The 27,065-nt window shown below is 44.7% G+C and overlaps 1 protein-coding gene across 3 annotated transcripts in view; it reads right to left on the bottom strand.

Annotated features, from left to right (window-relative positions):
- The window catches only part of NBN (nibrin), a 732,941-nt gene that overhangs the window by 363,545 nt on the left and 342,331 nt on the right, over positions 1–27,065 (bottom strand). The gene's annotated exons all lie outside the window — the stretch shown is intronic.

Raw genomic sequence — 27,065 nt, forward strand, 5'->3', positions numbered from 1 at the left:
TTATTATCACATAGATCCCTTAGATCCTAGTGAGAAGGGAGGGGCGGGGTTAGTGTAGACAGGAGGTCGCTGTACAGTAGAGGAACACTTCTGCCATCTTGTTTCTCTTTGCCTCTCTCTCCGTCCTGTTCCCTCCACTTCCTCTAGAGCAAACCACTTTCGGTGTGATGTCCGGAGGGCAAAGTGCATGTCTCTCAAGGACAGGGATTGGACCACTAAAGTAGGTTAGCTTTAGACCAATCACCTGTGGGCCTTTACCTTTAGAAGAAGGGGGTCTCCCACCACTTCTTTGAATCATCTTTGATTCATCTTTTGGACTTCAATCCTTGCAGAATATTTTGTTTGAACTCTGCTGGGAGAGCAGTCCTTTCCAGAGTCCTCCAGTTGTGTGGTGAAGGCAGGCCTTTCGAAACACAGGCTAACTCTGTCCCCTAACCATCCCCATGGACCATTGTGGATGAACCAGCTGCTGGAATAAAACCTGCCTCTCTGCCAGACACATTAATACTCAGGAACTCACTGTGCTGAAGGGTCACTGCAGTTGTGTGCCAGTCGCTACTGTGTTTGGGAGCTGGAGAACAAGGGCCTATCTTGTCCCTGAGTCCCTAAAACGGGAATCACAGCAACCTGGACATTGACCTGCTGCTGGAGGAAGAACTACCTCTATGCCAGCCACAGTGATACCCAGGACATCACTGTGTTGAAGGATACCTGCAGTAGTGTGCCAGCCTCCTCTGTGTTTGAGCATGAGAAAAGGAAGGACTCATCTTATCCGTGAGCCCCTGGTTTGGTGCTCACAGCACCCTGAGTGCCAAGACACGTGGGAACCTAGCGTTTTTCGACATTTAACTGCATGGCGCCGTGTTTCAAGAACAGTTGGACACCTTTGAACCACCAGGATCCTCCGGTGCTGCCTTTTCCTCTCTCCCATTTTAGAATTGCTTGATTCAGCGCTGCCGGACCACTAAGAACCAGAAAAAGGTACTATTGACTGCTAACCGTCCCCCCTTAGTCCATTTTTGAGCCATAGAGACTGGTTATGCCACCTTGACCCCTTTTGCACGCATAAAACTATCTTTTTTGAACACTGAGATCTTTAATTGCCTTATCTTCCCCGCTCTTTCAATACGCAGAGTGCTTTACCTATGATCTTTGCATATTCTGTGTTCTTTCCACACAGGTTGGTTTTTTGTAGTGCTTTCTAGTTAGTTAATCCTGTACATGGTGTATTTGATTAAAGTATATCTTTTTCTAGAAACTTGATTGAACATTCCTTTATTTTGGACTGTTCTACCTTGCTGTTGGGTTGCTACTGAATCGCATTGACACACCTCTTGAGAGCATAGCCTTCCCTCGGCCCAGGTTACCACAAAAGGCGAAGGAGGTATTTCTCTTAACTGTGCCTATTTTACCTTTTTTTGATTGTGTTGGCTCTTGGCTTGTAGACGTGTGAGGGATAAGTGGGCATTTTAGCCTCTGCTCATCCTTGTACTCCTAAAGGGCAGAAGTCAATTTGTCACAATGCTCCATTGTCATGGCTCACCAAAAATAAAGATAGAAATCCTTATATAATGTGCTAGTTCATCACTTTGCAACCATATACATTTACTCTTGTCTGCAGGCCAATGTGGTTTTCTTGAGCAGATACCACATCGAAAAAACTCAAGGAAGCGGGATGAATGTGACAAGGTCCCTTAATTTGGCATGGTGGTGTATGTGGGGTGACACACGTGGCCTGCCCCCATCACCTGCTATTTGGTATGGAGCCCAGGAGAGGCAGGTACAGGATCCCCTCAAACCCTCCCATGACACTGGGGGCTTGTAAAATTACTGCTATAAGCTCTCTGAATCAGCCCACAGGGGAAGCAAACACAACCACTGTATCCCGCAGGCTGGGTTGCCCACAAGAGATGAATAGTGCTAAAGAAATAGGAACAACTGGCTCTTCAAAACAGTTCTTATGTCAGGTAGATCAACCACTGTGGCCCACGGTTAGGCAAACTTCTAGGCTAGTAAAAAGGAAATTGCCAGAATGACCAAGTTAAGGCTTCAATGGAATGTTGTTCTCACGGCCAGCGCAGCTCCATCAGAAAGCAGAGCACTTGTCTGCCCCAACCAGATGCGATGGAGCATCTGCATTCTTCAGCACATGTGCGAAGCGCCATTTCTAAGACAGAGGAACAGCACGTTGAAAGCTGATTCTGTGGAGCGGAACAAGTGGGTGGAGGCACAATGGATTCACCTGAACAGTCACCCCATAGCCAATCCCCAGCTCAGAGACATCAATGCACATGGACATAGACAAGTCACCAGCAAAGGGGTAGGAGGGACTATCAGTTTATAATTACCTGGAGAAAGCATTAGATAATGTGGATGTTTGTAGGAGTGGAGTTAGCAGGCGTGATGAGATCGAGCTGTAGAGAGAGAGTGAGAGAGAGCAAAGATAACGAGAAGGCGGGGAACAGAGAGTTAAAGGTGCAAAAGATGCAACTGGCGGGAAAGGGGGGTGGAAGGAGAAAAAGTTGGAGAACCTCTAGCAGGAAGAGAGAGGACAGAGGTTAAAGGATATCATCAAGAAGGAAATGTGAAAACAGAGATTAGATGAGAAGAATGTTAAGGAAGAAAGGAGAATACAGAGCTGGCCACAGGTGGGCACCACCATAAAGAGGAAAAAGCTAGAGAAAGGAAGGAGAATTTGGAAGGAAGAGAAGTAGCGAGCTGGGAGATTCCTAGATGAATGAATAGGACCTACCACAGACAGACAGTAAGACAACACCCATCAAACCAATGTCTGAGGGGAGTGGGGAGAAAAAACAAGCTTGTGCCGGTCTGGTAAGAAAGCTAGCTGGCAGTGTCTGGGTCTAGAGGCAACTACCCAGGAACGAGTGAGTATTGGTTTGGTGAGGAGGAGAGTAAGCTTTGACAGGGTGACAGGATCAGGTCCCAGGGTAAGGTCCCAGGTTAGGAGTGGCACTATGACACTGGCCCAGGCACCTATAGACCCGCCTATCCTACCTTACTCCTGTGAGACGTTGTAGACACTACTTCAACCAAGCTTGGTCCTGCTCCTGCAAGGGGAGTCCTTGTTCTGCCTTGAGGATGGTACCCATCCTGTGGCAACAGGGAGAAACCAACCAGAATCCAGCACACAGCCCTCATGAACCAAGATGTGAAAAGAAAAACTTTTAGTAACACTGGGGCAAGAGCCAAGAGACTGTTGGGGGGGGGGGGAAACGGGCGCTGGATCAAGAGGACTTTGTTTTGACTTTCGATACTTTACTATCCCTCGCATTGAGTTGGCCAAATTTGCATAAATAAAACAAAATAAACATTTTTGTGGGACTATTTTTGTGTCCTCTGTGCCCTACACCTGGCCTCATGACGATGAGAGAATGTGATATGCAGCGCTACGGGGCATATGTTTAGCACCTGTGAGAAAGGCATGGTATCAAGAGAGACACAGACTCAAAAGGATTTGTTTTAAAAACTGTATTTAATAAGGTTCCTGGGTTGGTGGAATGCCTCACTGGCCCTAACTCTAAAGGGATGGTTCGCTTAATTGATGTTTCTAATGGCCATCAGCATCTAATAGTACAAAATAAAAGTCTGTCTGTGTCTAAACCTATGCTTGCCCTCTTTTAAAAAGGAAACATAGTGATTCAACAGAAATGGCAAAACCAAAGTTGGTTTCAGGTGGTCTTCTCACCAGGTGCAATATGGTCAATGTCACACAGATGGGATCACTCAACAGGGCTGTTCGTAAGACCTTCTTCACAGGGCCCTTACAGTGATTTCAAATGCTTTCAGTGTCTTTTGAGTTCCTTGTGGTTACCTTCCACAAGTTCAGGCCTCTTCTAGCTTTCACCACAAAACACAAAGTCTACTTTCCTCAATAGTCCTCTCAGGGCTCCCTTCCCCAAGCTCAGGCCTCTTCCAGCTTTCAAAACACAAAGTCCTTCACTGTTCCTTTTTAGTATCTCAGGGCACCCTTCCTCACGCTTATGCCCCTCTCGTTTTAAATACAAATTCAGCTGGTCACTATGTGCCCTTTCCTTATATATCTTCTGTTTTATATGCCATCCTCTCATCGGGTAGAATCAGAGGCTTTCAAAAACGCCAGGCTCTTTACTTTTCCTCAGCGCGACCACTCTGACCCTCTTGCCCCTCTTTGTTCTCTGTACTTTTCCCTTTGTCATGCACACTTGCACTGTCCTATATTCCTTCTCTGTTTTGTTCCTCTTGCACGTTTCTTTCACTCTTCTGCGCACACCTGCACTTGTTTCTTTCTTTCCGGGTCACTGGCACCCTTTTTACACTGTCTTTTCCTTTTGTGCCTCTTGCACCTTTTCCATGGGCTTCTGGCCCTTTTTATACTCGCAACACTTTGTTGTCTGACTTCTTTCCATTTATTATTTCATACATGCGCGTTTCCCCAGTTTCGCACTCACACTATTACATTGTTGCCTTGTTTAATCTTTCCGTTAGCTTCAATCGAACACTCACACAAACGCAGTCCTCTTCAGCGTTTCTAGTGTTACTTTGTATTGCATTCTTCACAACCCGGCTCTGCAATGCTTTCAGACCCACTGGGCTGACTTTTACGCTTCAGTTCCACAACGGCTCTTCGTTCCGAGATCATTGTCTCACTGCCTGCCCCTCGGACACTCCTGTGCTGTCTCAACGACCCAGGGGAACCAGCATTTGCATTCACAGGTTCCGCAGAGGACCAGCACAACTCTCGGTTCCCATACATGGACCCTTCCTGACTCCCTGGAGAAACGGCTCCCTCACTGCGCTTTGGCTATTTTGACCTGCCACTTCTGAGCGTCTCGGCATCCAGGCCTCTGGCTTCCGGTTCTGGTCAACCTTGGCATCTCAGTTCTCCCCCCAACTCGCTCTCCTACTTTCTCTCCTAGTCGTTCATACATTTGTGTAAGACCACTCCTTTTATAGTGAAAAGACTAGTCAAGTGGAGTCAGGTGTGAATGGTTACAATTAAATGCCTGACCCTGCCTGACTCTGTTAGTGGGACAACTTGAGTTCTTTCTAGGGTAGGTTGGCCTTATTTTCCCCATGTTATTCCTATGGGTAATCTTTACTGATCTTAGTTGCCTCCTCCTCATCTCAGTATTTGTTGGAAATGGGGAGGGGAGATGGGGTGAGATTGGAGATATCCCACAAAGGCTGTGGGAGAGTAGGTTGGAGTATGTTTGGGACTGGGGAACTAGCTCGCCTTCGGCATCCTCCTCCCAATCCCTCGTGACCCTCCACTCAGGTGATCCTCCCTCAATTGTCCACCCCCAGGGTCGGGATCCAAAAGTGATGGCCCTTCCCTGGTCACCTGAATGGAAAATCCTGAGGGAGTGTTTGGGGAATACCATCAGGTTTCTCACACACACTAGCAGTAATGGCTTGATAGAAATTATTAATAGGGGTCTCAAAGGGACTATTTAATTGGCTTTACACGCCAGGGAACTATGGGAGAGGGTGGCATGTGGAGCTAAAGGTCTGTGGAACGTGCACTATCTGGTGTAGCTTCATTCACATGCATGAGAAGGAGGGATCTTGGGAAGCTTCTGTCTCCCCCGTGGTTGCTCAACAGAAGGAATTCCATAAGTTTGGATCATGAATTGGTGAGCAATCGTGTTGACAAGAATCAAAGACACAGCAAGTTCTATTATGATAATGAGAAAGGAGCAAGAAAGAAATGAGTTTCAATGAGTGAAAGCAATGTTGCTGAATCGTGGTGATTTGGCAAGTTGATGACATTTCCCTAAACAACCAGGGTAAAAAGTGCTTTGGTGGTGCAGAGGAAGTGGTTGATAGCTGCATGTTGACTGTACAGAAAGGTGCAGTGTTCAGCAGTGTTTTAGCAAGTGAAGAGAAGGAGAAGAAGAGTGGCATGTGGTTTGACAAAGGAGATGAGGTGAACAGTGGTAAATGCTACAATAAGCAGAGCAACAATCAATGTTGCTGCAAGAAACACTGGGCAGCTCCACTGTGGCTGCACGTGTTGGAATGAAGAGCAGGCCCATTCATTTTCCACATAGATTCAGTCCTTGGTAGTCAGTTGCTCCAGAGATGCTGTGGTGCGAGGATGATGCTATGTGATGTTGTGTAGAATAAACAAGCTCAACCAGACTTAGACATTCGCCTCTTCCATTGATGATTTTAACAAAATCTTCACAAGAGAGGAACATGTCCATGCTCAAATATGCATACCAGAGATCAACAGATCTGCTTCCAGACCCATTGACACCAGACACTGTGTGCAATGGTAAAGAAGTGGCTCTCTTTGGAACTGGGAAAACAATGCCACGGAATTAAGTGTTTTCTATGAACTCTCGGAAGGTGCACCAAGGGCAAATCAAGTAAGTAATTTCTGTCAACAGTGCTTGCTCTGTAAGGAAAAGACAAAGGAAGAATGGGTCTCTCAAGCACTCTATACATTTCATAATGCGTGTATGCACATCTAAGAAGTAATTGGAAGCAAGAACTGCCCTGCTTGTAATAAGTTCCCATAGCAAGTGTGAGAGCAAGGGTGCGTGACTCCTCTTCAGACTGGGGGAGAGAATTGACTGTTCTGCAAAATCAAACAGCAACTGGGCGGGAAAGCAAAACAAGATGAGACTTCGATCCAAACCAGTCACATATAAAATATCTTGAAACCCTGAACCATCATACAAGATTTTGATGGAAAAAAACACAGGAACAGGCAGACAGTGTTCAAACGCCCTCAGTAAGTGAACAATAGAATCTGGTTTTGTGTGTTATCTTGCTACATGATGACGAATATGGTTGTGTTGTGCAGATGTTGTGGGCATTAACTTCCAAGAATGTTTCACCAATTATGCTCCCCTTCCCTCATCCGCAAATTCAAAACTGCCTGATTGAAAGATCCCTATGCAGTGCTCTACAAATGTTCAAATAAATATGTTTCACCCTTTAACAAAATGTTACTCAGACTCAGGCTTTGATCCTGGAGAGCAGCAAATCCAGAATGTGGATTCAAGAACTAATGAGAGAAATATATACGGATTGGGGCAGATTCTCAAAAATCAGGGTGAGTTTTCTTTCATTTGCACTCACTACAGAATTCTGCAGGTCACTGTAGTGACTTGGAGATATTGATGGTACTCCAGACACAGACCACCTGTGGGCCTCTTGGTTGTTAAGTCCATGTAACCTTTATTTATGCCAAACACACAACACATACGTACTTGGCTGCACCAGCCACTTAACAATGGCTTCTATAAATGTGGGGGCTGTTGTATGTGTGCTTTTGCATTTGAAACTCCCAAAATTGAATTTGGCCATCTTGGCACACATAAGGTTAATTCCTTCATTAATTGCAATACGAAATTCTGCGTATATTGTATTTTATGTATATGTGGCCAGCGCGACAAACAAATGCAGTCAGATCAGCCTCTGCTTACACCTGTAAACTTATTGCAGCTTGTAGACCGTTTCTGACTATCCCGAACTGCGTCACCTTAGCCAGAACGCTCATTTTGTCGAAAATTGACTATTGCAGTACCCTCTACTTAGGGACTAGCCAAGGGAATCTGAATAAACTACAAATTACCTAGAACAATGCCATAAGGGCAGCCCTAAACATTCCTAGAAACAACCACATTTCCGAATCCAGATCTAACTTACACTGGTTACCTGTCAAGCAGGGAATCTCATTGAAAACACTCGCCCTCACGCACAAATGCCTAACAAACAAGGCCCCCCCACCTCTGCAACCGGCACTCCCTCCATTCTTCCACCCGACCTCAAAGAACTTCCCAGGCCCATAGCCTATCAATTTCAAGGTTCAAACTCCAAAAGCGGGAGGCACAAGCTTCCCTGTCCTTGCTTCTAAGCTGTGGAATTCCCTCCCTGTCACCATCAGATCTGAGGACTCATTTAACACCTTCAAGCTGAAAACGAAATCATGGCTCTTTCATCAGAATTGAGGCACTCCTACACTTGTGCTTTACGCCAAAGCTTCACAGTCGCCCGCCTTGTCACCGACTACTCTGTTACTCTGTTAAATACTTCTAGTTTTCTATGACTATCGCTCCTCCTCTCTACTACGCATCCACCCTCTTATCTCTGTGCGTTGTACATTTTCTATCTTTATGCCTCACCATGTTAACTACCATTGTAATTCTTGTATGTTTGCTTACTACTCATGTATATAATTATGTATGTATATAATCTATGCATGTATGTATATAAGTTCAAGTTGCGCCCTGATGCCCCCGGGCCGGATGGTGCGCGTTACAAATAAACAAATGCAAATACAAATTATTTACAAGAACAAAAATACAGAGAGGCTTCCGCATACTAATCTTACCAGATTTTGATGATCCGGCTGACAATGATCTTGCAGCTGAATGGGAGACCAATCTGTCAACCAGCTCAAATAACATGCTCAAACATGTTCTCTTCTAGCATAGAACATGCTAGAAGAGAACATGAATGCATAGTGATTCAAATTGACGCATTTAAAGAAGAGATTGGGCTCTTCGCTGCCCCTAGCGCAACTATTGATAAAAACTTCAAAACTCTATATACTTGCTTACGTAGACATCAAGATGAATTCAAACTCTGCAAGTCTCGTAAATGTTCACGTGACGATCGAGATTATGGTGACAACAGGGTGTATAACTACCAACCCAAGTACGATAAAGTTTCCTGTTCTAGAAACAGTAGCGCACTATCTTCACCAGCAAGTTCTGAAGTAGATAGTGACGGCGAGAGACCGAGTACTAGTGAAGACCCTGATAATTTATCCAGTACTAATGAGTTGCACCCCTCTGACGTTTGAGACCCAAATAGGCGAACATGTTAAAATTGCACAACCCTTACCTTTTTTAGAACAGATACAATGATACAAAAAAGGAAAGCATCAAGCTGCTTTAGCTGCCATGAAAAAACTCAGGTTTCAAACACCCCTGGTAACAAGTATCACAACCCCAGACCCAAGCCTCGAGGCACAAGGGGTGGTCAATCAGACCGGCACAAACACAAACGCTGCCCCTATACCACGTAGAGTAACAAGAGCATCGTATTAACCAACCTTGCAGAATCTGAACATGTAGATTTGATTTATAATCTGAGCAGTTACCCACTCTCTTCAGATGACCGATCCCTCCTTAACAAAGGATTGTCTTTCGCTCCCTCTGGATCCAACGAATACGTACAGATCCAAATAGACTTATTCAAATTTATTCGCAAACTGAAATTAAAAAAATATTTTTCTACCCAAGTAAAATACTTCAAAACCAAGCCCCCCATACCCATTCCTTCAGATATCACACTACAGACTATGCTCAGCAGACATGTGCTCATGTCCCTGGAAGAATGAACATGATCCTGCAACCAATGTTATGGACTTACTCCAAGATCTCAACATCCAACAGCAAAGTTTGAAAATAAAAGAGCTATCTAATAAATCGAAATGTGTCCCTCTGTTTCCAAAAGACAATTTAATTGATACTTTCCATCAAGCTGTGCTTAACGACATTCACAGATTACAAGACAATTCCAAAAGAAAGACTAAATGTAGCAATCTATCAGATAAAGAGCAAATAGCCTTGCACAAGCTAGCATCTATGGGCAATTTAATCATCAGGGAGGCAGACAAAGGAGACAATGTAGTCATTATGGACAAAAAGGACTACATTTCAATGGTACGGGAACATCTTCATTTGACGGGCTGTTATGAGATACTTGCCTCAAACCCCATGCCTCACTTACGTGTAACAATAAATTCCCTGGTGCACACATGGCATACATGTGACCTTTTAACTGATGTAGAGAAACAATTCTTACTCATTGACTGTCCAGTGATGCCCACGGCATACTTCTTGCCTAAAATACATAAATCCTTTGCTAAAATACCTGAGGGGAGAACCATCCTGAGTGGGGGAGGTGGCATACTTGAACCTATCTCGATCTACATTAATGAATGCTTAGCACCATTGGTGAAAACCGTACCCACATTTATTCGTGATACTATGCATATCCTCCAAATATTAGACCAACTCCCTTTTCTACCGGACTTGTTAGTGTCGCTTGATGTGAAAGCATTGTACACTATGATAGATCATCGGAAGGCAATTGCCAGTGTGGACTACATATTCTGGGGATATTCTGCATAATTATTTGAACACATTGAGATGGTCAAAGACTTGTTGTCATGTGCGCTTTCGATTAACATGTTTTAATTCAACAATACTTACTACAGACAGCTAATTGGCATAGCGATGGGGGCAACCTATGCTCCAGCTGTAGGCAACATATTTATGCACCATTTTGAGCAGCAGTTTGTCTTTACTAGTGGTACTTTCCTAAGACACATCTATATGTGGAAAAGATATATAGATGACGAGATTCTGGTATGGAATGGGACTATTGAATGTCTAAATGATTTTGTGATTTACTTAAACTCCAATGATTGGGGCATACAATTTACACACACGTTCAGCAATACGTGTATAAACTTTCTAGATCTAACGATCAGTATGTCAGACAAGAGGTTTACAACCAAGACTTTTCGCAAATCAACCTCTGTGAATGCAGTGTTACATGCCACTAGCACTCACAAGAAATCTATCATATCTAACATACCCAAGGGTGAATTTATTCGTGCCAGGCGTAATTGCTCAGATAATGGTGACTCTGTGAAAGAATGCACATTGATACGGCAAAGATTCCTGGCACGTGGGTATGACAAAGGTACACTAAGCAGGGCCGAACAGGCTGTCACACGTATGAAGAGGGTGGACTTGCTCACCCCCAAAACACGTACACAGCCAGTCCACAGTCAAAAACTCAAATTCATCACCCGCTATAATGCAGATAGTTCTAATCTTTATAGCATAGTCAAAAGACATTGGCATCTTCTACATCTAGATAGAGACATTACTACTTGGTTGGACTCTGACCCTATTTTTATTTACACAAAAGCAGACGACCTAAAGAACAAAAGAACATCCTATCTCCTTCATTTATGCCAAACAGACAACGCATAAGTACTTGGCTGCACCAGCCACTTAACAACGGCTTCTATAAATGTGGGGGCTGTTCTATGTGTGCTTTTGCATTTGAAACTCCCAAAATTGAATTTGGCTATTTTGGTACACAAGGTTAATTCCTTCATTAATTGCAATATGGAATTCTGCGTGTATTGTATTTTATGTATATGTGGCCAGCGCTATATTGGCAGCACTATTCGCCCCTTGAAGATTCGTATAAGGGAACATCTGTCATCCATTTCTAAACAGGACTCCAAATATCTGCTGGCTATCCATTGGCAACAAGCCCGCCAAATGGACAACAAAGCACTGATCAAATTTTCTGGGATGGCTAAAGTCTCCTTACCTCAACGCAGAGGCAACCTTGTCCTCAAACCTAGGCAACTGGAAGCCCGCTTAATTTGCCAATATCGCACTGTATCACATGGACTCAATACGGACCATGAACTATTTGTATTTGTTTGATTAATAGACTTGAAGTGTCTGTACTGCACTTTAGCTATATGGGTATTAATAATCGCTCAGTTCCTCTTACATCCATGGTTGGTCATTCATTTAGCCTCTGTGATCTACTGTAATCAGTCCAGACAGACTGACAAAGATGAATTCAACAACTGTGCTCCAATATCACGTATTTTCAATTATGCACTAATATAGGGCAGACTGACAATTTTAGGCATTTCTATATTGTTCAGCTCCTTGGCACCCACGGGCGTGGCATGTTACTGATGCAATCAGTACCTAATTTTTGTTCTATGCCATCTTGGCCTTTTCATGCTGCGTCCAGATTGGACCCTGCAAAGGCCCTTCAAGGTTAATTTACGTAACTACTTTGCTCACAAATTTATAATTTATACCTTTTCACAATTTAGGCATCTTATCCGCTTAACAACACTCTCTAACCCTTATTTTGTGCCGGTAATTGTTCACACTTGGCACTGCTTTGTGCGGTCTCAGCTTCTATTCTCTATTTTAATCGTACTTTCACACTGGCCGGTTCGTCATTCTAATTGAATGGATGTACTCCCAATATGGCGGATCGGTAGGGACTCGCTGGTAAACTCTTAAATGTTCCAGTGCGCTCCCGCTTTTACCGCTTTTATATTAACAAACGCAGCTCGCTCGCGCCTTTCTCCAGTACTGTTCACACAGCGGAGACGCTGGTAAGTGCAGCTCTTTCCTGCAGACCCCTAGATTGGTCATTAGGGTCTCCATTAATGCATCTGACCATCTAGACGGCCCTTGCACAATTGCTAATCAGCGCAATTGTTTTTCTTTTCTTCTCTTTTCGGCCTTGTTCGGATGCCTCAATCTAACATACGTGATGGCTCGCAACTTGCATAGTTTCAGCTACAATTAAATGACTGGCCGTACGTGCAACTGCACTTATATAGGTATGTTCTGCCTTATTTTTCTTTCACAATGTTGCACAGAATGTATGCAAATTGCATGCATGTACATTGAATGACTGGAAAGCACAAGTGTGTCGTAACACAATCTATTCACAATCTTTTCCATTTAGCCTGTGATTGTCAAAGCAATAGTATTTTTTTTTTATTTATTTATTTTTTTATTTTGTAATTTTATAGTTTGGTTTACAAACTTTTAATAAAAAAAAAAAAAAACTCTTCTCACAGATTTTACCACAAGATACAAAACGCAATCACTTGTCACAGACTTTAACATTGTCTTTTGTTTTCAGCATCCCCTTTGACATCGTCGATTTCATCCAAATAGTCAATTATTCGACAGGTCAGCGGTACGTTTTTCCCTCCAAGGATATAAAACCACCAATCTTCCATATTTGAGTTCCTCGGGGCGTATTTCCCTAGGTGTAGTGTTCGTTGGCTCTTAAGGTCCGCACATTCAATTATTAAATGTTTGGTAGTTTCTACTTCGCCCTTACATACTCTGCATAGGTTGTCACCTGTATCCTTGGCGTGTGTTCTGAATAGTTGATCTTTTGTTCTGCAGGCATTTAGACGCAGTTCCATAAAACTGTCACGATGGTGCCTTGATGGAAATTGTTTTATGTACGCCGGTATTGAGTCTAGCCCATTTGCAGCTGGTCCCAGGTATAATGCAGATGCTAAGTTATTGTATCGTTCTGTGTTTAGAATCCATTGCCATTGCTTTATATTTTTTATTTGCAGTTTCAGGGCGATTTATCAACATCTCCAAGGTGATATCTGCGCTGACTAGTATTTTTTTAACGCTTTCTTTCCAATCATTTATCAGAGAACTCGTGTGCTCGCTGTGGCTGTTTTTGAAGATTTCGTAAGCCAGTTCTGGAGGGCTTAAGTTCATTTTCCTTAGGAGTGAAATTGATTTCCATAGGACTGTTCCTTGCAGGAAGTCTAATACCAGCTCATTTCGAATTTTGATCACCGAGATGTAATTTGGTAGCCTCAAAACCTTTCTCCAAAATTTGCCTTCTAGGTATGGCCATATTCTGTGATGTAGATTCCAAGCGGATTCTGCGCCATACGTTAGTGCCGGTGTTACCTTTAGTTGGTAAAATTCCCGTACGGGTAGCATCGTAAATTTCCCGTATAGTCTATGCAGTTTTGTAGCTTGTAGTGCAAATGTCAGGGTCCGCTGTATTAGATCTTTTGACCATGCCCATTCTCTTATTGATGTGTTAAATAAAATGCCCAAATATCGTATTTCTTTTGTTTTTTCTATAGTTTCCACTGCAATTGACCATTTATAGTTGTTATTCCTTTTTCCTGCCGTCAAACCAATTGACATAATCTTGGTCTTTGCTGTGTTAATGCACAGTTTATTTTTGCGCATGTAATTGTCAAGCGCTGTTAGCAGCCTTTGCAGGCCAATCTGCGTTTCGTCGGCTAGGACTATATCGTCAGCGTATGTGACACCTCTTATTTGATGGCCATTTACTTTCGGAGGAAAGCAATTTACTTGGTTTAAAGCAGTTGGGATATCAGCGATAAAGAGCTTGAAGACCAGCGCAGCTAGAGGGCACCCTTGTTTCACACCCGTGTTTGTCACAATGGGAGTTGTCAGGTCTCCTTGTTGGTTCAGTCGTACCCTGATTGAGGTGTTTGTATGCAGAGCAATTATAGGCTGTAAGATCTCTTCGGGGCAGCCCCAGCTCCTCAATTTCTTCCACAGTAGCTCACGGTTTATCGAGTCGAACGCTTGACGCATATCGACAAAAGCTAGGTGTATGTTTCTTTTTTGTTTTAGCGCTTCTAGTTTTAACAAGTTCAATATTACTAGGTTCACTTCGGTCCCCACTCCTTTGGTGAACCCAGTTTGTCGAAGGTCCAGGCGGTTTGATTTCGCGGCCCAGTTTGCTAACTTCTGCTGCAGAAAGGATGCCATTATTTTACCAATCGTGTCTAACAACGCGATTGGTCGGTAGTTGGAGGGGTCCTCGCGTACGCCTTTTTTGTAGATTGGCAATATTATTGCCGTGGTCCATGACTGAGGGACTTTTTTTCCGTTGTGATGTGATTAAATACAATCTCAATGAAGCAGGACCATGCTATTTTATTCTTTTTTAGCATTACGTTACTAATTCCGTCTGGTCCAGCCGCTCTAGAGTTTTTGAGTTTTGAGATTTTTTTGTTTATATCTTCAAGTTGCTCAGACGTGTCCCACTTTACTTGAGTGATATAGTTGTCGTTGTCTGTGCATTCACTGTTGGTGAAGAATAGTTTTGAGAAATGATCTACCCAAGTCGCCTCAGCTACCCCATTAGCCAGCTTTAAGTTCTGAAACGGAGCTTCGTTATTCAAGATCGCCCAGGTTTCACTTGAATGTTTTGTTACTATTAATTTTAACATCAGAGCTCCTCTTTCCTGATCTCTCATTGAGGCAAAGGATTTTTTCCAAATATGGTATTGTTGTTTTCTTTTTTTAATCAGCAGTAGAGTTTGTGGGCCGAAATTTTTCTTTAGTTTTCTTATGTCTTTCCGTACCTCTTTTTTCTTTCGTTGATCAGTGCACTCCACTTGTATTTATGTTGTACGTTGTTACTTGTTTTCCTTCCTTTGGGTAAATGAAATTGCATCAGCAGAGGCATATAGTTTACCAGAGGTACTACCTCATCATTCTCCGATCATAGTTTCACAGTCATATTTGAGATTTGTTTTCTATTTAATCTCAGGCGATTGCCAGCTTGATTTGTTTCGAGGGAACCAGTATAAATCCTATCAGCGGTGTACTGGTCCGTTTGCCAAAGAAGCACTAGCGCATTGTGATCGCTTCTTGTCGTTGTATGCATGGAAAGATCGAGAACTTGGTCCCAGAGATTTGCAGAGACCCAGATGTAATCCAAGGTTTTGTGTAGGCCCATGTTATGCCACGTATGATGAGGCGGAAAGTCACCTGTTAGATTTCCATTTGTCATCATGCAATTCCTCATTTGCATGGCCTGAGTCCATTTTTTACATCTGATTGAACCAATTTCTCCTGTAGTGAAGCTTGCATTTGATCGGAGTTGTGTATCGATTAGATCAGCAAGATTTAAATCGCCGCATATTAGAATCTTCAGATCATTATGTTTGAGCTGTCCTTGATCTATTATTGCTGTTATTGAATTAATGAAATGTTTAGTTGAAATCTTAACTGGGTTCCAGTATACATTAACTACTAGCATATGTTTCCTTGCTTCAGCTGCGTGGCATTTTAGTTGTAACAGTGTGCTTTGTACAAATGGGTTTGGATTTTTTGATTCGATCACTTCCCACCCTTTTCCTTGTTTGACCATCGTTATCAGCCCAGAAAATGGGCGCCCCAGCCTGTTTTTGATTGCAGGGTTTGCGAGAACTAGGTAGCCATCTCTCGTGGGTGTCTCACGCAACCAAGTTTCTTGCAAACATATGAACAGATTCAGTTCTAGGTCTATTGAGAACTTGTTGAAAAGATGGTCAAAACCTCTTGTATTCCAGGATACGAGTGTTGAGTGATCTCTCTTTATGTCCATTCATTGCTAAACTGGATTTCTTTCCGATCTTGTGGCAGAGGTGTTTCCATTTCTCTTCGTGTCTCCATTATTTCTGAATTTAGAGGGGTTTGTAGAAAGTTTCATCGTTTCCCTGAGCTTGGCTCTTGTTAGGGAGAATTCTCTGTTTAGGCTGAATTTCCCTACCTAGTGAGTCCCCCAGCAGCTTTGCTGGATTTCTAGGGTTTCTTTTTTTTCTCCTGCCAAGAGTGAGACTCTTTTACCCTCACTCTTGGGCATGTTGAAGTGTGTTTCCTTGGTTAAACCTTGTGTTGGATGGGCTATGGGGTCTTTTACTCCATAGGGCCTCATGTATTTTTTGGATGTGGGTTACACAGCACCCTCTGTGCCGTAACCCAGGGGTGTCCTAGTGACTCCCCAACATAGACTCCATACCCTGGGACGGACTACTGTCTCCCAGGGCATGTAAAGTCACCAAAGACTTTACTAGTCTTAAATCCTGAACAGAACCAGTACAAACCATCATCTTGTGGACGTACTGGCTGGGGCAATTCGATTGCCCCAGGGTCTGTTAGTCGGGGGGGCACGTCTCCGTCCCCCCTGATCGAGTTTTGGCTGGTGGCAGTGGAAACTACTTTTTATATTCGACCGCGAATATTTTCCTATGGGATTTCCCATTGTTTTAGGCTAACACATTTAATTATTTATTTACGGTAGCCTTAAACATACCGCCGGTTTATATATTTATTATTATAACTCCGGTGGGGATTTTTTGCCAAAACTTGATACTAAAATGGCGGTGGCGTTCGCCTCTGTAACTCTGACCCAAAGTGGAGCCCTTTGTCCCACTTTTGGCGGGCTTCTCCACAGAAGCCCTCCAAAGTGGTGCCACTCTGTCTGGGGTACTTAGGAGGGGTGGAGGGGGATTTAGGCACCCTGGACTGAGTTACCTTGGTAACTCAAGTCGCACTCCATCCTGATTGGCCCAAGTGGTGAGCCGGCCGGCTCACCACTTAGCATGTTTGAGTGACAGCTAGGCTGGGTGAATGGGGGTTTGCTGCATAAAAGCAGGGCTTTGGGGACTGGAACTTCAGAAGTCGCCACAGGACCTAAGAATCCGACGAGGGACGAGCTGAGCTGATCTGCTACGACGACACCGCCGGTGGAGCCCTGCTGAACCATCTCACCACTTTTCCTGACGACCGAGGAGAACTCTTAACGGAGTGGCTCCTTCCCTTGACTGGTGGGGACAACCAGTTTTCACCTTCTTTCCGTTCTTCGAGGTATCCCAGCAACCGGAACCCCACCACTTTTACCCCAACCGCGAAAGTCGGTACAACCCTTTAACCGGAGGACTCCGCGGCTGGTTTCTTCCCGGGCAGTGCAACGACCTTCTTCTTCTGCTCTTCAGCGAGATCTTCTTCTCCCCTGACCGACGTCGAGCCTTGCTGCCACTGCCTGGAACAACTGCCCCCGCTGGAGGATCCTTTCCGTTAAGGTACCGTGTTCCGCCTGGCTTCCCTTGCCACCGACTGTACGAGGTAGTTTTAGCCCTCGGCTTTCGATCCTGGGATTGCCTGGGACACCTTGGCTAAACTTTCTGAGCCTCTCTAACTCTTTTCCGAACTCTTTTGCAAGACTCTGAATCCCTACCAACTGTGTGATCTTGGGCACGTTTTCGCTCTGTCTGCTCTGAGAGTGGGCCCTGCTTAGTGACTTTTTGCTCACCTGTGACTTTGTGCTTCTTTGAGCTTACCGAAAGCGTTCTTGCCTTAGAGTGGTGTGTTTATCCTAATTCTGCTCTTTTTCCCCTCCCTTCTTTAACCTACTAGAGTGTCATCTAACGTTAAGCGCTCACCTCTGTTTTAATTATGTGGTGTTAACCTAGAGTTGTCTAGATAGGAATAAGGATTGGGACTGCTTTCCATATAACTGTGTTTGGAGTGTTTTATTATATTTTGCTAGAGTGTTTTCAATTTGTGTGTTCTTAAAAATAAATCACTATATACTTTTGAAACCAAGCTCTGGTCAGTGTTTGCTTGTGCTATTGTGCCTGAGTACATATTGTGTATACTTTGCATACTGCCTAACTCTTCTTGAGGGAAGTCTGACTGCTCAGCCACAGCTACCAGGTAAATCTGGGTGGTGCGGACTGCTACCAAGTGGGTTTACTGCTATACCTGTAGTCTTAAATCTTTTGCAGTGTTCCCCAAGGGAACTGCACAGGTTTCTGCCTAACAGCTCTTACCAGATCCTTAGCTTTTTTGTTTGGGGAGGATCTTTGGTTGTCTCTTGGAGAATTTTTTGGCGAAGCCGCTTCTTGTTTTACTTCAAATCCAAAAAACAACAGATCTTCTGAAGCCGCCAGAATTGCTTGGCGCACTGCGTGAGATTTTATATGCAGCAGTACTATGTCGGTGCTGCGTTCGGACACATATTCTACAATTCTATTTCAAGACCGGAGGCTCCCATTATACTTCTCTTTCTTTTATTAATATATAAATAGAAAAGCTCAGCAGCAAGTGTTAATGCACCTTATTGAAAGCGCAGGAGTGCGTGGCAGACAAAAGGTGCATGAAAAAACACAAAGAACTTAGAAATATTAACGAAAACAGTGTAAGTCCAAGAAAAAACTCCATTTCCCAAGATGCTTCAGGAAGGTCCAGCAAAGGGTCACTAACATGTGACTTAGCCCACCAATGAATAACTGGCTGTCCATATAAACAGTCATACAAATTATGTCACTTCCTCTTTCTTGCTGCTCACAGCAAAGATAAGTACCCATTTTTTATCTCCTTGTTCATAAAAAAAAAAAAAAAAAAAAAAATAGAATTTTAAATTTAAATATATTTTAATAAGGTGAATGATATGTTTGCATATTTTATTTAGCGTATCTATAATCAGTATACGCGCGCGTAACGCGCTTCATTGTCTGTCAGCTGCACTCGATCCTCCGCGTTAGCAGCTTTGCTGCCGCGGGAGGATCTCTGCAGCTGACAGGAGCCCTCGTGTTTCGCGAGCGGCCCTGTTAATTTATTCACCCCTCCGTGCGCGGCCCCCGGCTCGCTCTTCACTCCCACAGAGCCCGGGAACGCCACACACGGAGAGCATTTCCCTGCGATGGCCCTCCGTGGCCACTAGAGGGAGTCTCTGCTCCCTGAGTCCTTTCCTCGAACAGCTAGCGCTCGTTTGTCATTTCCATTGCTTTCACAACGGATTTTTGAAAGCGAGCGCCAGCTGCAATCACGAGTTCCCTTTCCTTTCTTCTGATTTAACGTTATAAAGGAAAAAGAAAGAAAACGAAATCGAAGGAAGTATCACATATAACTTCACAGAAACAGATTGATTTTTCCTTTCAGCAAGGTATCGTGCTCCACACCTTCCTTGCCTGAAATTGAGTGGGCTGAGAGAAGGCTGTCTGTTGCCCACTAAGAGCATTTATATTTAAAAAAAAAAAAAAAAAAAAAAAAAAAAAAGGTGCATTTAAAATTCATTATGGCAGCTCAGTACTTTCCCCAGGCAGATCAGGATTGGTCTGATCATGAGGAGGAAGAGTACCACATAGATGAGGTGGCAATGGCAGACAGCCTCAAAAAGGTGCTGGGATCCTCAGTGGAGACCACCATCAAGAAGGCAGTATCTGAGATGCTCCTGCCTATCCAGCAGCGCCTAGACAGTATGGAGGAGCATCTTCAGGAGACCTCCCCAACAGGGAGAAAGAAAACCCGCAAACGAAAGCACCTTATAGATGGGGGATGTACTCTGGCTCGTAGGAGCAAAGACTCCATGACCCCCCCGAGCCAGCCTACCCCTGCCACCGCTGCCGTCTCAGACGCCTTCTCCAGGCTTAAAAAAGCCTTCATGGACAGGAAGGACACCCCTTCCCTCGAAAGACCCTCTTACCCCGAGGAAGACAACAGGGGTATTAGACCCTCAAGCCCGGAGGGAGAACAACAGGGCACTGATGACGAAGATAGAGGGGTCTATGACAACTATCATCCCCCTTCATCCTCTGAGGACGATTCTCAAACTATAGGGTCGCGACCCTCTACCTCTGGGATTGTGGCAGTCCCCATCCCCAAGAAGGTAACGGAGGAACCCCCCACTTCCAGCGGGATGTTTGCTCCAGAAGATCTTGTGCACCCCAGATCCTCTGACTGGGAACCTTCGTCCACAACAACCAATTACATCATGAACAGACTCCGCAAGCCTCTAGATAAGGAAGTAAGGGCCAGATTAAAGGCAGAATGCCCCCGTCCCAATATTCCTGGAAAAGTAGCCCTCACCCCGGAGCTAGACTCCAAGATGATCACTTTTCTAGGCAAGAATGTGAAAGACCCGAGAAAGGGTATCGACCGCGCTTGGAAGTCCTGTCAGGACAGAGTCCTGGACATTACTGGTCCTCTAGCCAAGATTATGGACCTGGCCGAGGCGGCCATTGATTCCAGTGATCCCATCGATCCAACAATCCTTTCAGGTTGGGCGCAAAGAGCCCTCTGTCTACTAGGTAATGCCAGCTGCGCCATCTCGGCTGAACGCCGCAAAGGTATTTTATACAAAATTGACGGCAAACTAACCGAGCTAGCAGACACAGAATCAGGAGCAACAGCCCAAGGTCTGCTTTTCGGAGACCCATTCATGAAAGAAATGTCGAAATTCGTCGGCACCTTTACAGCCTTGGATAAGGCTCAAGCCTCCATCAGAAGGGTTTTTGCTACTAAGGTTTTCTCCAGGGCCGGACGAGGCAGAGGTCGCTCCTCCGGCCGCTTCGCCTTTGATCGAAGACCTCAGCAATCCCAGGACCAATACAATTCTTGGCAGGACCGCTCAGACACTTTCTTCCCCTCAAGAGGGCGGGGAAGAGGTCGTGGATGGAGAAGAAGTGCAAGATATCCAGCACAACAGCAAACTGCAGGTCAGTGTACCCATAGCAGCGCCTGCGCCACAGACACCCGTAGGGGGGAGGTTAGCTCTTTTTGCACAAGCATGGGACTCCTTATCAGGAGATGCATGGATCAGGGACGCAGCGCGCGGCCTGCGCTTAGAGTTTTTCGCTCAACCTCATCAAACCACTCGTCCTGCACCATTAGTTATGTCCACAGCAGACGAGGAAGCGTTAGATGGCGAAATACGCAGTCTATATCTAAAACAAGCGATTCGCCCCTGCTCAAGCCAAGGCGGGTTCTTCAGTCCCATATTCTTGGTTCGCAGGAAGCAAAAAGTACGCCCAGTTATAAATTTGAGAGCTCTCAACGACTTCATTGTCTACCATCACTTCAAGATGGAAGGGATACACATGCTCAGGGACATCCTGAGGCCAAACGCCTGGACTTGAAAGACGCCTACCTAGCAGTTCCTATTCACCAGGCCCACATAAGCTACCTCAGATTTTCCTGGAAAAACCAAGACTGGGAGTGCACGAGTTTACCCTTCGGGCTCTCCTCAGCGCCTTGGGCCTTTACCAAACTTCTGCGCCCCGTGGTAGCTCGCTTGGGAGAACTGGGAGTAAGATTAATAGTCTATCTAGACGACATTATCTTCATGGCTCATTCTCAAGCCCTAGTAGTGGATCAGGCCACTATAGCCATCGACCTACTGCACAGTCTGGGTTTTCTCATAAACTGGGAGAAATCTGTACTCCGTCCATCCCAGAATCTAGAATTTCTCGGATTCTTGGTGGACACCTTGAACTCTGAACTTCATCTTCCCGTGGCCAAGATACATGCGACACGGAGGGAGATCCGCAGACTTCTACAGAGAGACCTCATATCTCTTCGAGAGTTGGCAAGAGTAATCGGTCTCCTGTCGTCTTCCATTCAAGCAATTTTTCCCGGTCCTCTTCATTACAGAGAATTGCAAAGGCTCAAAGGTCAGCATCTGAGACGGAGCCTCTCCTACTCTCAACGTCTGACACTGTCGACCTCTGCGCGCACGGAGCTCAATTGGTGGCTCACTCATATGGAAGCTTGGAATGGCAGAGCCATTTTCGGATCCACCCCCGATATTATCATAGAATCAGATGCCAGTCGCTCTGGTTGGGGAGCGAGATGCGGCTCTGTAGCCACAGGAGGGCTCTGGTCACCCCAGGAGCTGAAAATGCATATAAATTGTCTGGAGCTTCTCGCCGGCTCTTTCGCTGTGCGCTCCTTCGCCAGAGGCAAAGCAAGTTGTTGTATCTTACTAAAGATGGACAACATCTCCGCAGTACGGTACATCAACCATCTGGGAGGGACCAAGTCAAGACCTCTAGCGGAATTAGCCAAAGATTTTTGGCATTTCTGTCTGGATCACCAGATCTCGGTGACCGCGGAGTATCTCCCAGGGCTATCGAACGTAGTGGCGGATTGGCATTCCCGTCACTCCACAGATTTCAGCGACTGGAGGCTCGACAGAGAAGTCTTTCTCCGCCTCCAGCAAACATGGGGCCCCATGTCAGTAGATCTCTTTGCATCCCGTCTGAACTCCCAGCTACCCATCTTTTACAGTTGGAGGACGGACCCAGCAGCAGCTGCGACCGATGCATTCCTGCAGCAGTGGACCCAGGGGATTCACTATGCCTTTCCTCCATTTACAATGATAGCGAGGACCCTGGCGAAGGCCCGTCAGGAGCATACGGACATGGTCCTCATAGCCCCGGTCTGGACCTCTCAGACCTGGTATCCAGTTCTTCTGGAACTTTCTTCGGATTTTCCAATCCTTCTACCCCAATTTCCAGATCTCCTTCTGGATCCGTCAGGACAACGTCACCCTCTTCTCCTCAACGGATCACTGAACCTAGCAGCCTGGAGGATTTCAGGTCTAGGTGGAGGATTCCCGGCATGTCAGCCATGGCAATCAACCTCATTGAGGAAAGCTGGGCCCCTGCTACCCTCAAGAGATATTCTAACTCCTGGAACGCCTGGAGTAACTGGTCCCGTCGGTACGGTTCACATCCAGTTTCAGCACCTATAGAGGAAATCCTAAATTTACTGGCTTCATTAGTGGAAAGGGGCCTCGCCTATAGGACGGTTAACGCCTACCGCTCAGCTATTTCCGCCGGGCATGATCTCATTCAGGGGCTTCCAGCTGGAGAGCATCAGCTCGTCTGCAGACTCCTTAAAGGAATAAGACTCGCAATTCCGCCCCCGTCTCGCTATGATAAGCTTTGGGACGTCAACAAGGTTCTGAATCTTTTCCTGTCATGGCCGCATAACAAGGACCTGTCTCGGACTGCCTTGTCAGGCAAACTTACTACACTGCTCTGCTTAGTCTCCTACAGGAGGGTCTCTGACGTTAGAGCTCTCGATCTGGCGGGCAGGACCTTTTCTCCCGATGGGGTGGTATTCCATTTGCACAGGAGAACGAAATGTAACTCGAGAGTTATTTCGTACCCCGCTTTCAAAGATCATCCTAAGCTTTGCCTAGTTAAATGCTTAAAAGTTTACGAGGATCAGACTGCCCCGCTTAGGACTTCCCCTAACGGGCAATTGCTAATAGCCCTGCGTAAACCGCACAAGGCAGTTTCGTCTCCAACACTAGCACGCTGGGTGCGCTGGACTCTGACTCATGCAGGAATAGATACCCTGCATTTCGGGGCCCACTCCGTTAGAGGAGCCATGGCTTCCAAAGCATTTCAGGTCGGGGTACGCCTGGAAGATATCATGAGAATGGCGGATTGGTCAGGTGAATCAATATTCAAGGAATTCTACCTGAAACCGCTAGAACAACCAGCATCTATCGTGGTAAGTAAGCTTTAAACAAGCATAATGGGAGCCTCCGGTCTTGACATAGAATAAAGATTTTCCATAATAACTTACCGGAAATTCTTGATTCTATTTAAGACACTGAGGCGAGCATTATCCCGCCCAGCAAGAGAAATATCAGCGCTACCACCTTTGGGTTAAATTGGTGCGACTTGTTTGGGAATGTTACTGTTTATTGGACTGACTTATGTATCTCAAGTTAACACACTATTTCTCTCCCACCCCCATAAGGGGAACTAGGGTTCTCTGATGCATGAACTAATTCTAGTTACTTTCTCTTCTCTGACAGCGGCTCCAGACAAGCCCTCCTGATCGCCTAATCAGATCGGCTTCGGCTTCAGTCTCGAGATGACCTCAGCTACAGTTCTTCTTTTCACCGTTTTGATCAAGTTCGCAGCTTTCGAAAGAGGAAGTGACATAATTTGTATGACTGTTTATATGGACAGCCAGTTATTCATTGGTGGGCTAAGTCACATGTTAGTGACCTTTGCTGGACCTTCCTGAAGCATCTTGGGAAATGGAGTTTTTTCTTGGACTTACACTGTTTTCGTTAATATTTCTAAGTTCTTTGTGTTTTTTCATGCACCTTTTGTCTGCCACGCACTCCTGCGCTTTCAATAAGGTGCATTAACACTTGCTGCTGAGCTTTTCTATTTATATATTAATAAAAGAAAGAGAAGCATAATGCTCGCCTCCGTGTCTTTAATAGAATCAAGAATTTCCGGTAAGTTATTATGGAAAATCTTTATTTTGATGTCATCTGTAGTTATAGTCCGTAGAGCAGGAACACTCTGCAGTACGTTTAGGATGTTCCAGCGATTTAGATTCATTGAATCATTGTCTGCCAGTACATTCTCGAGTCTCAGTTTACTCACCGATTCATTTGTCTCCTTATTTGTTTCGATGTGCACACTTCTATTTATTTTGGATCGTTGAGCTGCTGTGAATTTGGGATTTGGGTTTAAGTTGGTCTGTGCGTTTGGTGTCGTCCCAGCAGCAGTTTGCTTGTGGGTTTTTCCCTGCTGAAAGCCATCATTGCTGCTGAGTCTTGGGGACTTTGCCGGATTGTTGAGTGCCTGTTTATCTACTACTTTTGTGGTTGGGCCCAGGTTTAGGTCTGAGTTTTCGTCTTGTTTTCTTTTCCGATTTGGTCTTTTTTGTTGGTTTGTCTGCTCAGACGTAGTTGCCAGGTGTTGACTTCTGTTTTTGTCAGGACTCGACGACATCATTTGACTAGCTTCGTCCTCCAAACTCACTGAGTAGGTGGATAGATCTGCGAGATCGATTGATGAACGTGTGGAGTGAAGTTCACTACCTTCCGACTCACGACAAGCTCGTTTTTTCAAGTTTCCTTTATCGGGTACCGTTTGCTCATTGATATCGTTCGAAACTTTTTGCTTTTTCTTTGCATGGGCTGTCGGTTTTAAAACTTCACGGTCAAACAAACCAGGCCTGGTGGGAGTCGTCAGATTTCTTAAGAATTTTCTGGAACTAGTCGTATGCTTCTTTGCTCCTGCCTTTTTAGTATTTGTGCTCTTTTTTCCTGTCTTTACGTCCTTTTCTTTAGTTTCTTTGCTTAGAATGAATAAGGTCGACTTCGCTGGACCTTTAAACATGTCGAACGTCAAGGGTGTCTTTTTTTTTCCAGTCGGGTCATGCGCATCAGTTTGTGAGGCTGGTAGGGCAGTTTTTAATGGATTTTGATGGTTCGAAGTCGACGGGAGCTGACTTGCTTGAGGTGGGATGTTTGGTTCTTGCGCTTGTTGGGGGTCGTGATCACTTTCCACTACCACGACCCGTGTTGCTAATTTGTCGTTCGTTCCTGCCGCCTTTTGTTCCAACTGTAATGGCTGCCCGGGTTCTATGGAGGTTTGCGTGCTTACTGATGCAGCACATTTTTTGTACGGGGCTGCAACTGCATGCCCGGTCGTGTCATTGGTCCTGACGACCGCTGTCTTTGCTTCTTTGGTACCGTGAATTTCATTTTTTTCCTTTTTATTTTCTCTGTACCGCAGCCATGACATACATTCTAGCACAGCCTTCATCAGGATTTCCTTCTCATGATTGTCGCGCATTGCTAGATCGGTTAGCCTTAGTATTAGCACCTCACACCAATGCATGGGTAAGTGAGGCATATATATATATTTTATTTTTATCTCTTGGCAATTGTAACTGCAGTTACACTGGTACCGCATAACATTATACATTTAATGTTATATCTCTTCAGTGACCTGTACTGTCTCTCAAGAATCCAAGGTACACCTTAAACATTTCATTTATCAGCACATCACGACCAACAAATGGAATATATGCTAATTCAGCCATTCTTTAATTTGAATTTTTGTCCATTTTTCTTCTTTCCTGTGAACGCACTCACCTTGAATTGGGCATATGATAACCATATCCGGCCAACCTATATCCTTTTTCTTGTGTATAACTTGTCAATTTGTTTACAATTGAATCAATTTCTATTTTGTATGGATTTTCGATTGGTCAATGAATTGGTCTGAAATAATCGCCAATTGCACTCTGTGTCTGGGATCTGTCCCTCATGTATGTTTTATCGCCAAATACAATACCTAATTGTAATTTTCAATCAACATGCAGTCTCAGAAGAAGAGCTCTTAAGCTCGAAAAAAAAGTGTCAGGCTGCCTCGCATTTCAATTAAAATCTTAATGAATTGCATTTAACTGAAGTTTCTGTGCACAGTGTGATTGCAAAACAACCTCTTTCTTACTATGCATATATGCAGTAGTTAATAGCTTCCAGTTGCTCTCAAGTATATATAGCATTAGAGTCACCTTATTCTCAAAGATGCACTAGCTTGCCCCATGGAATGCATTACTAAAGTATTACAGTCTCCAAGCACCCATGTGGGTGATAGAAGTGTGTTTTCACAAAATGCGGTACAAAAGGCATTTCTATCCTTGTATGAAGGATATAAATGCAAGTGGGGAGTAGCAGTTCACACTGCTGCTCTCCCACTTCAAAGAAAATATAAGAAAGGTTCCACAGGAAAGAAAGTCTCATGCATTGCCATTTCCCCTGCACCTAGTGCAAACAGGTGCAGGGGAAGGTCTTTGATTTTTGCGCATTTCAAAGCACATACCCTTTGTGTATTCAGGGTGCGTAATGCACAAAGGAGTGAAAGGGGGCAGCTGCGCACCTCATCACTTGCGCCAACAAAAGGTTTGAGAATCTGGCCCAAAAGGTCCTGAATCTCAAGTCTAAATGCTGTGTGGGGATTAAAAAAAAAGAGCTTAAGACACAACATTAAACTAGCTATTTTTCAATGACATTGTGGATGAGCATAAAAGATAACAAGTTGTCAGCTTCTGTGCAGCATGCCTCCTGCGAGT

The sequence above is a fragment of the Ambystoma mexicanum genome, chromosome 5q (genome assembly GCF_040938575.1).
Source record: "Ambystoma mexicanum isolate Mex_15411 chromosome 5q, UKY_AmexF1_1, whole genome shotgun sequence".
Taxonomy (NCBI): Eukaryota; Metazoa; Chordata; class Amphibia; order Caudata; family Ambystomatidae; genus Ambystoma; species Ambystoma mexicanum.